This window comes from Bison bison, unplaced genomic scaffold (assembly GCF_000754665.1).
Source record: "Bison bison bison isolate TAMUID 2011002044 unplaced genomic scaffold, Bison_UMD1.0 scf7180017864347, whole genome shotgun sequence".
Classification (NCBI taxonomy): domain Eukaryota; kingdom Metazoa; phylum Chordata; class Mammalia; order Artiodactyla; family Bovidae; genus Bison; species Bison bison.
This window is the reverse complement of record NW_011494919.1, coordinates 4,991,173-5,000,192: the sequence shown is the minus strand read 5'-3', so window position 1 is coordinate 5,000,192 and position 9,020 is coordinate 4,991,173.

Genomic DNA, 9,020 nt, shown 5'->3' with positions numbered 1-9,020 from the left:
GCTATGGTTTTTCCTGTGGTCATGTATGGATGTGAGAGTTGTACTGTGAAGAAGGCTGAGCACCGAAGAATTGATGCTTTTGAACTGTGGTGTTGGAGAAGACTCTTGAGAGTCCCTTGGACTGCAAGGAGATCCAACCAGTCCATTCTGAAGGAGATCAGCCCTGGGATTTCTTTGGAAGGAATGATGCTAAAGCTGAAACTCCAGTACTTTGGCCACCTCATGTGAAGAGTTGACTCATTGGAAAAACTCTGATGCTGGGAGGGATTGGGGGCAATAGGAGAAGGGGACGACAGAGGATGAGATGGCTGGATGGCATCACTAACTCGATGGACGTGAGTCTGAATGAACTCTGGGAGTTGGTGATGGACAGGGAGGCCTGGCGTGCTGGGATTCATGGGGTCGCAAAGAGTTGGACACAACTGAGCAACTGAACTGAACTGAATGGGACCGGACACCACTTTTTTTGGGTGTTGAATTTGAAGCCAATTTTTTCACTATCCCTTTTCATCATCATCAAGACTCTTTAGTTCCTCTTTGTTTTCTCCCATTAGAGTGGTACCATTTGCATTTCTGAAGTTGTTGATATTTCTCCTGACAATCTTGATTCCAGCTTGTGATTCACTCAGCCTGGCATTTCACATGATGTACTCTGCATATAAGATAAGCAAGCAGGGTGACAATATACAGCCTTAATGTACTCTTTTACCAATTTCAAACCAGTCTGTTGTTTCATTTCTGGTTCATTTCTGGTTCTAATCATTGTTTCTTGACCTGCATACAGGTTTCTCGTGAGACATATAAGTCCCAGAATATTTATTATTAATGTAATCTTTTCACATCAATATTAATTTCTGCTTCCCAGATATATACTGTTTCTATTTTTACTTCTTAAAGTTGCCTGGGTTTCATCAAATGGCTATATTTCTTGTAGGAAATGTCTATAGCTTCAAATTGTTTTAAGTTTTTCTTTGGGAGATTGGAAACATCTTTATTTTACCTTCATTTTTAAAGTTATTTTCACTGATTATAGACTCAAACAGTACTGTTTTACTCTGGTGCAGTTTTGAAAATGCCCTAGGAAAACAGCTATACAAGTGTGGGTCACAATTCATAATCTTTCCTTCTCTCAAGGAAGCTCTGCATTCTGGCTGATTGCAGTCCAACACCTGGTACACTTGTTTTTACTATTTCCTACAGATATAATGGGGGAGAAGTTAGTCTGATACCCACTACTCTGTTACAATCAGATTCAGAGGGATTCAACCTTTAACTCTAATTCATCTGAAGGATTTTACCCATTATTTGGAACTTTGAAAACTCTATCAAAATGGACCATTTTTGTTCTCAATAAAAAAATTGTTCTTTAAACTGAGAGAAACAGACAGAAGTTCCTCCTCAATGAATGATTCAAAACTATGACTTTAATGTTTTTAAACACCCATAAAATTTTTTCTAGAATTTGTCTGTTGTTGAAGTGTTTTATAAAAGTAATATTTAGCTTTTTGATTAAATTCTATCCAAAATGCCAAAGAAAAGCTATACCAAAAGTGTAGACATAGGAAAACAAACAGTTTAATAAATTAACTAGTATATTAATTGGAGAAGGCAGTGGCACCCCACTTCAGTACTCTTGCCTGGCAAAGCCCATGGACGGAGGAGCCTGGTAGGCTGCAGTCTGTGGGGTCGCTAAGATTCGGACATGACTGAGCAACTTCATTTTCACTTTTCACTTTCATACATTGGAGAAGGAAATGGCAACCCACTCCAGTATTCTTGCCTGGAGAATCCCAGGGACGGGGGAGCCTGGTGGGCTGCCGTCTATGGGAACACACAGAGTCGGACACGACTGAAGTGACTTAGCAGCAGTATATTAATTACTTTGTTAACCTTAATCATTCCCTGATCTTTCTTCTACAGTTGGTTTAAATTACTATTTGAGGATGTTTTCTTGAGAACAGATAGTCTCGTCATATTATAATGATAAAACACTTCTGTATAATATGTGAAATAAACCATCACCATCATACATTATTAAGGGTTTAGAATAATACATAACTTCAACCTCCCAATGTTTCATGTGATGGAGTCTTAGATACATATATAGTCTTTTGTCTTGTCTCTGTTCCCTAGATCATAAATTAGACATAGTGATTTTCATTCTTGAAATTTCAAATATGCTTAGGTCACATACGGTTCTGAATGTCACTGAGGTTTTAAAGATTCTTGGTCTCTTCAGGGGTTCTCTAATTTCTTTTATATTATTGTACTCATCTCCCCTACTGCCACAGCCATATCTCCACCACCACTGCTAATAGCCAAGAAACAGCTTTAATGTTAAATAAAATATGAAGTATTTCATTTTATATTGTCTTTTATTCTGTTTCCTTCAAGTATTCAGTTTTTCATCTCTACATTTTATTACATTGTCAATTTTCAGAATGTAAAATTGTAATATTTCTTGTACCAAAATGTCTTTTATTCCTCCTGAAAATTTAACTAATATGAGTGCATGAAGTATTGTACCTGGTATTTCAGTATGTTAGAATCTCCTTTGTGAAAATTATACATTTAGATTTCACATTATGTATAAATACTTTCACACTCTGCAGTCAATATATATTATATGCTTGAAAAATGAAGCATTAATATGCATATAGATTCTTCACTCCATTCTTGATGTTGTCTGTGGGGACCATTGTCAATTATAATTTACCAAAGGGTCAATCTGAAGGTCATATTTATCTCCTAATGTTTTGAATATTTTGGAATAATCTAATTTATATTTGTAAGTTACATTTCTACTGAGAAATAAAACTATTTCTTAGAATGAGATAATTTTAAAAAACTGTTTTTGATTCATTTTCAAAATTACTATGCATATGTAGATAAATATTATACTTATGAAAATATGTACACATACATAGATATAAATTAAAAACTTCAGGTTTTCTTTTCATATATACACAACACACAGACAAATGCACATCTGCACATAAAACTTGCCTGTGTGATAAATAATTCTGTGTGAGAAATAGTTAAATATTTCAAACATGATGAAGAAAACATTATCATTTTATAAAACATATAAGTGATGTTATCATCACTTTTAAGTATCCTTTTAAGCAGCAACAATGACAACATAAATAATGTTGTCAGAGGCCTTTATTTTAAAAGGAATCATTGTAAGCAAGAACAAGTAACATTAGCCATATCTTTGTCATAAGCACTGGAAAAGTTGTCCCTCAATGGGGAATTTCTAAGAATCGTCTCTTGTTTTTATTCTATAAGAACAATGTGTTGTCAGGCATTATTTATACTGGGGCAGAAACAGAGTGAGAAAAAAATATAGTGAAACATGAATTTACATTTATATAAAGGATATGTTTTAGAATTTTAAAGGGAACACGACCACAGTTCTATAGATCTGAGTATACTGTCATTCAACATTGAATCAATAGATTCAATGCTTCCTATTACTATGGGAATGTGGTTCTAAATAAATAGTAAATAACATAATAAAAAATAATAAATTTTATTTTTTATCCAAATTAAGTTGCACTCTTCTTACGACTAGAATAATGTAAGAATCCACCTTTTCCATTATTAAGGTTTTTGAATGATACACAACTTCAACCTCTGAATACTTCATGTGATGGAGCCTCTTACCTATTTATCTGTCCACACACATATAGTTATTTGTCTGGTCTCTGTTTCCGAGATATATGAGTTCACTTCAGTTCAGTTCAGTCACTCAGTCGTGTCTGAATCTTTGTGACTCCGTGGACTGCAGCGCATCAGAGCTTGCTCAAACTCATGTCAACTGAGTCAGTGATGCTATCCAAACATCTCATCCTCTGCTGCCCCCTTCTCCTCCTGCCTTCCATCGTTCCCAGCATCAGGGTCTTTTCCAAGGAGTCAGTTCTTCATATCAGGTGGCCAAAGTATTGGAGTTTCAGTTTCAACATCAGTCCTTCTGATGAATATTCAGGACTAATCTCCTTTAGGATGGACTGGTTGGATCTCCTTGCAGTCCAAGAGACTCTCAAGAGTCTCTTCAACACCACAGTTCAAAAGCATCAATTCTTCTGTGCTCCGCTTTCTTTATAGTCAAACTCACATGTCCATACATGACTACTGGAAAAACCATAGCTTGACTAGATGACCTTTGTTGGCAAATTAATGTCTCTGCTTTTTAATATGCTGTCTAGATTGGTCATAACTTCCCTTCCAAGGAGTAAGCGTCTTTTCACTTCATGGCTGCAGTCACCATCTGCAGTGATTTTGGAGCCCAGAAAAATAAAGTCAGCCACTATTTCCACTGTTTCCCATCTATTTGCCAGGAAGTGCTGGGACTAGATGCCATGATCTTAGTTTTCTGAATGTTATGTTTTAAGCCAGCTTTTTCACACTCCTCTTTCATTTTCATCAAGAGGCTCTTTAGTTCTTCTTCACTTTCTGCCATGAGGGTGGTGTCATCTGCATATCTGAGGTTATTGATATTTCTCCCAGCAATCTTGATTCCAGCTTGTCACTTCATCCAGTCCAACATTTCTCACAGTGTACTCTGCATATAACTTAAATAAGCAGGGTGACAATATACAACCTTGACGTATTCCTTTCCTGATTTGGAACCAGTCTGTTGTTCCCTGTTCAGTTCTGACTGTTGTTTCTTGACCTGCTTACAGATTTCTCAAGAGTTAGGTCAGGCAGTCGTCTTCTTATCTCTTTAAGAATTTTCCACAGTTTGTTGTGATCCACACAGTCAAAAGCTTTGGCATAATCAATAAAGCAGAAGTAGATGTTTTTTTCTGGAAATCTCTTGCTTTTTCAATTATCCAACATGAGTTAGGCATAGTGATTTTCATTCTTGAGGTTTCAAAGTTGCACACGACTTTGCAACTAAAAACAACATGTCGTTTAATATTCACTATAAACCTAAACATTGCTCACATTTATATTTAACTTACAGATAATGAAGACGAGGTCTGAAAAGACTATAAAATAATCCAAAGGCCATAAAAAGATACACCACAAAACCAGTGCTTGAGCTCAGGCGTAGTGAATTTCACATTCTTATTAATCACTAGGGGGTAATAGTACCCACTAGATATATGGTGATAAATAGTCTGATGATAATATCTTTGTCAAGTAAGTAACAACACATAGAGGAAGCCAATGTCTTTCTGAAAAGGATTGTCTTCAATTCAGTGATGAATCATTTTCACACATATTAATTTGCAATGATTCAGTAAACATTTCTAGGAAACAAATGAAAAAAGTCACAATTGTAGAATCTTGTTTAATGAAGCAATTATGATGAAAATGTTTCAAATGAATCATAGTGAATGAAGCATTTGGTGATTTACAGAAATCTCTGGGTATTTAGTTAATGAACAGTATACATGGCCACTCGAGAAGAAAATGGCAACCCACTCCAGTATTCTTGCCTGAGAAATCTTATGGATAGAAGAGTAATGTGGGCTACAGTGCATGCGGTCACAAAGGATCAGACACAACTGAGGCAATTAAGCACACATGGCCACACGTGAACACCAGAGAGGGAATGCCACAGCTTAGAGATGATGATGTGTTATAGCAGGTAGGCTGATTATGCAAACAAGGATGCGCAAATGGTCAAGGCAGTGGAATAATCTAGGATAATAAGATATCATATGAAGGTGAAAGGGAGTAGTCTATAGAGCACCCCAAAACATGTCATTTGACATACTGATTATTTTAAAGTTTCTTATGAAACAGTCAGTGCAAAGAATCTTGCTCTCTCTGTCCCTGTGAAAACAGGAGATAAGCCCCAAATGAGAAAGCTATACTCACTGTACCAGGAGTTAGAAGACATCATTATCACCAGGAATAGGGAATTTAGGCTCAAAAAGGCTGTATAAACTTCATACTCTTTCTAAACTTACTACCCTGATTCCAACTTCTTTGTTGTTTCAATTAATCACACATTGTGTGTTTTCCTAAAAGGTATAAAAGCTGCTTGCTTTTGTCACTTCTTTGAGTCTCATATGTTTATGAGAATTCTGCAAATACAATATTAAATTCTGTCCTGTTTTAAGTCAATTTTATTATTAAACCAAAGAATCTAGAAGGGAGGAGAGAAAAAAATTACTGTCTCTACAAAGTCAACAGGGTCTCTGACAATATCAGATATGACATTGTCCTTTAAATGTTATAGAAAACCACATTTTATCATCATGGATTCAATATGGTGGGTTTCCTAGGTGGATCAGTTGTAATGAATCTGCCTGTCAATGCAGGAGACGCATATTTGGTCAGGAAGACCCCCTGGAGAAGGAAATGACAACCCATTCCAATATTCTGGCCTGGACAGAGGAGCCTGGTGGGGTACAGCCCATGGGGTCGCAAAAGAGTCTGATACAGCCTAGTGCCTAAACAGCAATGAATGGACAACATAATTGTCCATGCAAGCTTCATTTAATAAACACAAGTTTTCAATGCCTGGGCCCATTGGGTCTTTATTAGTTGAATATTAATATCTGGACAGTCTTCTCAGTTGGTCATCAATGAGAGACTAGATATTTCTAACACAGTTAAAATTCCCTGTGCTCTTGAATGTGAGCAACTTAGATGTCATGTGAGTGAGAATTGATGAAAACTGATTACATCTTAATGTGTAGATCCTTGCTAATGATTGGAACATCTGCGACATTAAGTATTTGAATATACTGAAGATATACTGAAGCCTTCTTCAGTGATCAGTGCAAAGAAATAGAGGGAAAAAATAGAATGGAGAGAGATCTCCAAGATCTCCAAGATCTCCAAGAGCTAGAGATCTCTTCAAGAAAATTAGAGATAACAAGGGAATGTTTCATGCAAAGATGGGCTGAACAAATGACAGAAATGGTATGGACCTAACAGAAGCAGAAGATATCAAGAAGATGTGGCAAAAAGACACAGAAGAACTGTACAAAAAAGATATTTATGACCCAGATGATAACGATGGTATGATCACTTACCTAGAACCAGACATCCTGGAATGTGAAGTCAAGTGGGCTTTAGGAAGTATCACTACAAACAAAGCTAGTGGAAGTGATGGAATTCCAGTTGAGCTATTTTAAATCCTGAAAGATGATGCTGTGAAAGTGATGCACTCAATATGCCAGCAAATTTGGAAAACTCAGCAGTGGCCACAGGACTGGAAAGGTCAGTTTTCATTCCAGCCCCAAATAATGGCAATGCCAAAGAATGTTCAAACTACCACACAATTGCACTCACCTCACAGGCTACTAAAGTAATGTTCAAAATTCTCCACACCAGACTTCAACAAAACGTGAACTGTGAACTTCCAGATGTTCAGGCTGGTTTTAGAAAAGGCAGAGGAAACAGAGATCAAAATGCCAACATTGTTCAGTTGTGTCCAACTCTTTGCGACCCCATGGACTGCAGCACACCAGGCCTCCCTGTCCATCATCAACTGCCAGAGTCTACCCAAACACATGTCCATTGAGTTGGTGATGCCATTCAACCATCTCATCCTCTGTCATCCCCTTCTTGATCTGCCTTCAGTCTTTACCAACATCAGGGTCTTTTCAAATGAGTCATCTCTTTGCATCAGGTGGCCAAAGTATTGCAGTTTCAGCTTCAACATCAGCCCTTCCAATGAACACCCAGGACTGATTTCCTTTAGGATGGACTGGTTGGATCTCATTGCAGGCCAAGGAATTCACAAGAGTCTTCTCCAACACCACAGTTCAAAAGCATCAATTCTTCGGAGTTCAGCTTTCAGCTTTCTTTAGAGTACAACTCTCACATGCATACATGACTACTGGAAAAACCATAGCCTTGATTAGATGGATCTTTGTTGGCAAAGTAATGTCTCTGCTTTTGAATATGCTATCTAGGTTGGTCATAACTTTCCTTCCAAGGAGTAAGCGTCTTTTAATTTCATGGCTGCAGTCACCATCTGCAGTGATTTTGGAGCCCAAAACAATAAAGTCTCTCACTGTTTCCACTGTTTTCCCAACTATTTGCATGAAATGATGGGACCGGATGCCACGATCTTACTTTTCTGAATGTTGAGCTTTAAGTCAACTTTTTCACTCTCCTCCTTCACTTTCACTTTCATCAAGAGGCTCTTTAGTTCTTCTTCACTTTCTGCCATGAGGGTGGTGTCATCTGCATATCTGAGGTTATTGATATTTCTCCCAGCAATCTTGACTCCAGTTTGTGCTTCCTCCAGCCCAGCATTTCTCATGATGTACTCTGCATGCATATAAGTTAAATAAGCAGGGTGACAATATACAGCCTTGATGTACCCCTTTCCCTATTTGGAACCAGTCTGTTGTTCCATGTCCAGTTCTACCTGTTGCTTCCTGACCTGCATACACATTTCTCAAGAGGCAGGTCAGGTGGTCTGGTATTCCCATCTCTTTCAGAATTTTCTACATTTTATTGTGATTCAGACAGGTCAGATGGTAAAGCATCTGCCTACAATGCAGGAGACCTGGGTTCAATCCTGGGTCAGGAAGATCCCCTGGAGAAGGAAATGGCAACCCACTCTAATACTCCTACCTGGAAAATCCCATGGACAGAAGACCATGCAAACACAGTTCATGTGTTTGCAAAGAGTCGGATGGCTTAGCAACCTCACTTTCATGCAGTCAAAGGCTTTGGCATAGTCAATAAATCAAAAACTGATGTTTGTCTGGAACTTTTTCCGTTTTTCAGTGATCCAGTGGATGTTGGCAATTTGATCTCTGGTTCCTCTGCCTTTTCAAAAACCAGCTTGAACATCTGGAAGCTCACGGTTCACGTATTGTTAAAGCCTGGCATGGAGAATTTTGAGCATTACTTTACTAGCCTGTGAGATGAGTACAGTTGTGCAGTAGTTTGAACATTCTTTGGCACTGTCTTTCTTTGGGATTAGAATTAAAACTGACCTTTTCCTGTCCTGTGGCCACTGCTGAGTTTTATGGCTTGCTGGCATATTGAGTGCAACACTTTCACAGCATCGTTTTTTTTTTTTTTTTTTTTTT